Source organism: Lycium ferocissimum, chromosome 10 (assembly GCF_029784015.1).
Source record: "Lycium ferocissimum isolate CSIRO_LF1 chromosome 10, AGI_CSIRO_Lferr_CH_V1, whole genome shotgun sequence".
Taxonomy (NCBI): Eukaryota; Viridiplantae; Streptophyta; class Magnoliopsida; order Solanales; family Solanaceae; genus Lycium; species Lycium ferocissimum.
In genome coordinates, this window is record NC_081351.1 from 10,311,524 (window position 1) to 10,319,133 (window position 7,610).

General features: G+C 39.3%; 1 long non-coding RNA gene across 1 annotated transcript; it reads right to left on the reverse strand.

Moving 5' to 3' along the window:
• Positions 1-6,837: 6,837 nt before the first annotated feature.
• LOC132034554 (uncharacterized) lies at positions 6,838-7,323 on the reverse strand. The gene is made up of 2 exons (XR_009409145.1): positions 7,075-7,323; positions 6,838-7,002 (listed from the first exon to the last, which is right to left on the reverse strand). It is a non-coding gene; the product is annotated as an uncharacterized LOC132034554 (long non-coding RNA).
• Positions 7,324-7,610: the final 287 nt, after the last annotated feature.

Consider the following 7,610-nt stretch of genomic DNA (forward strand, 5'->3'; position numbering starts at 1 on the left):
CTTTTTTCCATTAAAGATCACAAAAACAAAAACTAACAAACTAATTAAACTTGAATTCATTTCTCTTCCATAACCATATGGTCACGGCCAACATGCTTTTTCACACACACATACATACATGCACACACACACCACACTTTCATAATTCTCGTCTAATTCTAATCATTATAACATACTCACATCTCCCATAACATAAAACATAGAATTCTTACCTTTTTCCTCAAATTCCAACTTGTCGCAAACGTAGTTTTCTCGCTTAACCAATTATACCACGTCGAAGAGCGTCTTGAGCTTGTTACTAATTTGAGAAGAACAAGATTTTTGGATTAACCTAAAGGGCTTGGAAATTTTTTTTTTCTTTTCTTCTTTCTCTTTCTCTCTTGGCCGAAGGTCTTTTTTCTTTTTTGTTCTGATTTCTCCTTTGTTCTCTTGAAGCTTCCAAGGATAATCATCCTTATATAATTGGCACATGGTAAAAATTTGATCAACTTATGGGTTTGGGCCACAAGTTGGCCGGCCACCCCTTCTCTTTTTTTTTGGGCCTAGTTTTCTTATTTTTTTGGCCCAACAATTTGGCTACTTTGCATAATCCATGAAACGAATTTCCAAAATCCCAATTGTTGCCCTTAGCCTTGCTCGATATCCCCGCATCCATACTTCCATAAGCAACATTCACATATAAAAAAGGAGAATCCAAACATGACCTTATTCCTTATAAGTCAAGGTTATTTCCAAATTTTCGAATACGCAAAAATGCCGGATGTAACAGATTGACTCTAATTACGTTATGAATTATGGTCGGAAGATATCTAATGTGACGAGGTTTGAAAGAGAAAGTGAGTAAGGATATTAGGAAGAAGAAAGAGCAACGTGGTTCTGAAATCAGAATAAGCTTAAATAAACGTTTGGAAATGTTTGCTATGTGTAAGGTGATAGTAAATGTATATGGATATATATGATTGTTTCTTGGTGACCATGTTGGTCAAGGAAAAGATATGTGTAGAAAAGGGTGTTGTTCGGGGATCTTTGACTTACAAATTATGTTGCAATACCTAGATCGAGTTAGAAGAAATTAGGAAAGGGTTCGAATGAGGATTTGAAAACATTGCGAATGGATATGTGGTAATGACCTTTTTGCGATAAGACAACGGCGGTAAGGATGTAAACTCAATTGCCGTAGCCTATCGAATGTTTTGATGAAATAATTCGGGGCACGAAAAATTCGAGTGAGTAAGGAAACGTTAGCAAGGGGAACTTCCGTAAAACCCAAGCATTAGTGAAAGGTGGTCCGACTTGATCGAGATTTTGTATGCCATACTTCTACACCTCCGATTTCGATGAAACTCGTCTATTATGCCTCTGTATCTCGAATCCGATTATGCTTCTATCGATGTACCTCTCGTACATCCGACTTTGATTACGAATGTCCGTTTGACGTACGGCCTAACTCTGGTTACGAATCTGTCCGGCGTAGCCCCGTACGTCTGATTCTGGTTACAAATCCGTCTGATATACCTTCGTATGTGTGACTCTGATTACGGTCTGTTCGATATACTCCGGTACGTTTGGCTTTGGTTATGAACCTGTTTGATATGACGTCGGAGTATGATTTTGTCTGCTGTACTTCGGTACTTCCGAATCTGAACACGTTTGTCCGATATACCTTTGTACGTCTGACTCCGATCACGGATCTGTCTGGTCTACTTCTATACGTCTGATTCTGATTATGGACCTATCCGATATAGTTCAGTACGTCTGACTCTGATTATGGGTTTGTCCGATATGCTCCTGTGTGTCTGGTTCTGATTACGAATCTGCTTGGTATAACGTATGCCATGCTTCTGTACTTCTGATTCTGGATATGACTCCGTCTGACACCCGTCTGATCTTCTGGTTCTGATGAAGATTCTGTTCGCCATATATCTTATTCGAGATTGTATGAACCGCTAGGCTAATAAGGATTCCGAACAACCTCAATATAGTAACATCGGACAAGGACGAAAGGAGTCAGAAAATGAATACCCTTACAAGTGCTCCCCGACTCATCTTGATTTACTATAAGGCTAATTTAACATTCGAGGACGAATGTTCTAAAGGGGGGGAGAATGTTATACCCGGCAATTTCGCGTACCTGGAAAAGTGGAAATAACCTCGATTGTAAGGAATAAGGCCATGTTTAAATTTTTCTTAATGTGTGTATGCCGGCTATGGAAACTTGAATGCGGAAACAATGGAGAAGGCCTAAGGGCAAATTTGGAATTTTGGAAATTGGTTTCGGGAATTACAAAACAAGATTTAAAGCCAATTGGGCTAAAAAAAAAAAAAATGGAGGCCCAAGTCTTGGAGGGTGGCCGGCCATGTCCACTTGGCCCAAACCCATGGAAATTGTCATGTGACTATCATGTGGTGATAATTATATAAGGAGCATGATCCTTAGAAACTTCAAGAAAACAAAGGAAAAATCAAGAAAAAAAAAAAGAAGAGGCCTTCGGCCAAGAGGAGAAAGAAAAGAAAAGAAAAGAAAAAAATTCTTGGAGCTTCAATCTTGATTCAAAAATCTTGTTCTTCTTGAATTGGTAGCAAGCTCAAGACGCTCTCCGACGTGGTATAATTAGTTTGGCGAAAGAACCACGTTTGCGGCAAGTTGAAATTTCAAGAAAGAGGTAAGAATCTTGTTCTTTTGTGTTATGGAGGATGTATGTATGTTATAATGATTGGAATGGAATGAGAATTATGGAAACTGTGTTGTGTGTGCATGGGCGTGTGTGTGTGTGAAGAAGGCATGTGGCCGTGTGCATATATATATTGAATATTTATGGTGAGTTGAATTATGTGCTATGTTCTAGTTGTGGTTATGGTGAAATTCATTTTGGAAATGAAAGTTGAATGAATTTGGTTGAGGTTGGAAGAGAGAATCATGGCCGTGTGGGTGGAGGTAAAAAAAAAAATGAGAAACGAATTAACTTTTATTTAGTTGTTAGTTGTGATGGTTGTGATGAAAAGAAAAGTTTAATGAATCAAGTTGGTGTTGAAGTTGGTTGTATGTCGTTATGAGAAATTTATGTGATTTTATTATAGTTTTTATATAATGATGAAAGTAAGATCTTAGATGTGAATTATGATTGTCGTTAATGAAGTTGGAAGACAAAAATGTGTTATGGAAATTTATGTTGAAAATCGGGAGTTTTAGATGAATTATGGTTTGATGGAAATTTTGTATATTTTGTGAAATAATGTGAAATGCTTCCGAATTGCGTTTGAATGGTCTTGAATTAGTAAACAAATATGAAAACGTCGATATTGGATTGAAAGTGTGAAGTTTGAATGGAAGCTAAAGCATTATGTAGAAAGAAAGACTATTTGTGTTAATATGTGTTTTTGTAGCGATTGTTGATGTTGTTGATGTTGTTGTTGGGTTGGTTGTTGTCATTTTAAGCCGAGTTTGATGCTCGAGATGTTGGATTTATAAAGGGAAATGCTGCCGAAATTTCGGCCACAAGTATGGCTTTAAGTTGAATTCATAAAAGCTTGAAACTCACATTTGGTAACAATGACCATTTGTAGATTTTTGACGAAACGGGAATCGAAATTGGACGCGTAAGGCATTATTAAGGTATGTAAAGCCTACCTTTTCTTCATTTGGCATGTCCTAGCCATACTAGGTTAAGATCGGAACCTCGGGATACTTCGCTCTCGGGAACTCGAGTTTGATTTTGAGTACTATTTATTCGGCGCGTTTGAACTATAAACCTTATATTTGGTTAAAAGAATGCCTAACCTTCGTAACTTCCACAAATGAATCCGGATCGCTTTGAAACTCTCACAAATGACTTTATGGATCCCAATGCTGCAATTTATGTCCTGCCGCCTCGACGACCCGAGGTGGGCCCGCAAGTCCCGAGACTTCTCTTATTTGATTTGTTTGGCTCATTTCCGTACGATATGAAAAAGAAGTGTTTGCCTACGACGTTAAGATCCGTACGAAATGTCCGATAAGGATATTTGAAAGCTCGTTACTATGAATGATGCTAAAATTTTCGAAAATGATCTACGATGTGTTTTTTGAGAAAAATCGATAATTTAAAAAGTCCGCAACTTTTGTATGTAAATTCCGATTAACTTGATACTCCCTTTTGAGCCCTTGATTAATATGTATGTATATAAGATTAGCGTCAAATCCTGGAACTTATTTTTAAAATGCATATGATTTACTCGCACTACTCGTTCGTGCCGACTATTATGATTTCGTTCGCCGTTTTCGGCCGGTTTTGTGATCGTGCGCTTTGTGACCCATTCGGCAGTATGATGTGTTACGGTTTCCGAGACCTCGCCATAGGGCCGGTTACCGTTTATGGTGTTATGATGTGATATGGCATACGATCTGCTCTGATGATTTGATGTGTGTGATATTATGATGTGTTCGGAGATGTACGGAGATTTGAAAACTTACTGGAGTATGATGTGTTGTGGCACTAGCGTCGGGGTGACCACGTTCCGAGCCTTATGCATGATTTCGTTTGCATTCGCACATTTGCATTCCGAGTTTGGTCTCGTTACAGTATTTGCTATTCCCTCTCAGTATCCTCCGACTCCCGATTATGATTTGGATTCTCCCTCTGCTTTACATACTCGGTACTTTTTCCGTGACCCCCCTTTCTTCGGGGTCGCGTTTCATGCCGCGCGGTACGATGCCGCTCGGTTGGATGATCCTCCGGTTTAGGCTTCCCATTCTGCTATTTTGGAGTGCTCCCCTCGATCCGTGAGCCCACATTCGGTATATATGTTTTGCTATGCCTATTTCGTACATTTGTGATCGTTCGGCACGGCGGGGGCCCGTCCTTCATATGTTCGTATGTTTGTCCGTTTCCGTATGTCCGTAGAGGCCTCGTAGTCATATTTGTGGGTCATGGGTCCGGTTTGTCCGTATGTGATTGTTTTGCGTCCTTAAGCGGCCCGTATGCTACTATGGCCGATATATGGCCCATATGTTTGTATGTATGTGTGTGTGTTCCGCGATGTGCATTCCGCCTTTGATTTGATATGATGAGTTTGCACGGGCGACGCTTAGGACAAGACTCGTTTAAGCTTCGTATTTGTATGTACGCTGTCGGTTATCGGTACGAATAATATCTGTTGAATCTGGATATGTCCGAATATGACAATTTGGTTCGTAGGTTTGTTTGGGTGCCTAAGTAGGGCACCAGTCACGGCCCACGGGGCTGGGTCGTGACACGCATGTTCTGCAACAAGTTTGTACAGAGATTTTGGAAATTTGAAGAAATTGGATGCAGCATCTGCGAGCATCACCTGCGAGACGCAGGTACCACCTGCGAGACGCATCCATGACCGCAGGTGCTGCAAGTCATCTCTATACCTGCGAGAGTTTTGTGCAACCTGCGGTTCACAGGTTGAACATGCGATACAACCTGCGAGACGCAGGTTGCGCACGCAGGGGTATTTTTGTATAATATTGGTGCATTATTTAGGTTTATGTGATTTAAAAGTGATTGGAAAATAAACCAAGTGAAAACAAGTCACAAAAGGCCAAATTGGAAAAAATGGAAAAAGTGGCTATATGTGCAAAAACGATGGACAAAATTTAAATATGAAAATATAGGGCTGTTTTGGTCATATTTTGATATGGAATTATTGGGGACCATAAAAGAAAGACTTGGGAGTAATATCTTTCGTCTTTGGCCATTCTATAAGACTTTTTGGAGATAGGGTTTTTCTACCACACTTTGGGTTGAAGATTTGAAGAATTGGGTTGAGGACTTTCTTAAACTTTTCTCCATTTCTTTGATTCCTTGCTTTGTAATGAATATCTAAGTGTGTAGTATTTATTTTCTTCACTTGAATCTTGTTTATGGAAATACTCTATGATTAAAGTGCCCGAAGAAACTCTTGTTTTGTTATGTATTGAATGATTTTTATTTCTATTGAAGTGGGTCTTTGTTGTTTTAATTAATCTTGTTCTTTAACGTTTCTTAAGGGATTAGCTAACCCTAAGACCCGCCCATTTACTTCGATTTGAGCTCAAGAGAGGAAGATTGAGGTTGGGAAAGATTAATTAACAAGAATTTGGGTCATTAAAACCCATCTAATAACTTGAGCTAGAGATAGGAAAGTTACTTGAGATATTATTGCACTACTAAAAAACTGCTGAAAACAGACAAAAAATAATTGATATTTCCGACCTCACGAGGTCAGTTTCTGAAAAAATGCGACCTCAAAACCGACCTCAAAAGTAGGTCTGGTATGGGCTGGTCGCAAATATTTAGCGACCTCATGAGGTCGGGAAAAACCACCACACCTGGTCAATACATGATTCGTCCAAAAAAAAAAAAGAGGAAAATTAACATACCGACCTCATGTGGTCGGTATATTAAATTATTACTTTTTAAGTAAAAGCATTAACAACCACATGGGGTCTGTAAATTATATTAGTTGTTGTATATTTTTTCAAGTTACCGACCTCATGTGGTCGGTATATTGAAATTTTTATTTTTTTTATTTTTATGTTACCGACCACATGAGGTCGGTCACTATAAATGTATGAATAATGACAATCATGAACCGACCTCATGTAGTCGGGTTCTTCAAAATGTGGATATTGATATGAACACAACTTGAGGCCTCATGTGGTCGGTTTCGCAAAATGATATGAACACAACCGACCACATGAGGTTTGTTTCTTTAAAATCTGAAAAATGAAATTAAAAAAACCGATCTTATGAGGTCAGTTTTCTGCAGAAAAATTGGCAGCATTCTGCTACTTTTGCAGCTGCCCACCCGTCAACAATGAAAATCAGTTCTATAGTTAGCTAAAACCAGCTCTAATAGCTGCTGACAATCCAACAAGCATATATAATAACATGCTACAACCCGCACTACATCAAATTTAACTCGAAACTACTTCAAAGTTGAATCAAAATGTAATTCAACATTCACAAAAAAACATTAAACTACTTCAACCTTTGCAAACATCCACAAAACATTATACTAATCTACATCAACTTAGTCTACAACATCAAGCTACTTCAACATTCACAAACATCCACCAAACACTTTCACATGTTTACAATTCCACCAAAAAAATTCATAAGTTAGTAAGATACTTAAAATTCAACCATGTCGTTCTGTGTTTGACACGTGCTCCCCATCATCATCACCACTACTTGGCTCATCTACAAGTTTGTGTTCTTGACCAACCTCTCGATGTCGTGACCTAGATTGAGAATGGGGAAGTCGATGCTTGGAGCTATGAGCGTCATCACGACAGGGGGGAATCATCCTCGAAGAAAGTAATAAGTCTAATTGAACTTTCATACCTGCAAATTGCTCGTCCCTCCGTCTCTCCTCGTCCCTCCGCGACCGTACCGCGCTCGTCCCTCCGGCCTCTCTAGCCTCCGAGGCCTGTAACTAGATAGATAGCTTAACAATCTTCTGCTCCATGGCCATAACACTCGCTCTATCTGACGACCCAGCATCATTGGAAGAACTTATACCTTGCAGGGGCGACTGGAATTTACAAAATGCTCTATTTGCCATTCCATAAGTTGTGCCAAACCTAGTGGGGCCACCAACCGCCATCCCAAAATTCATTCAAT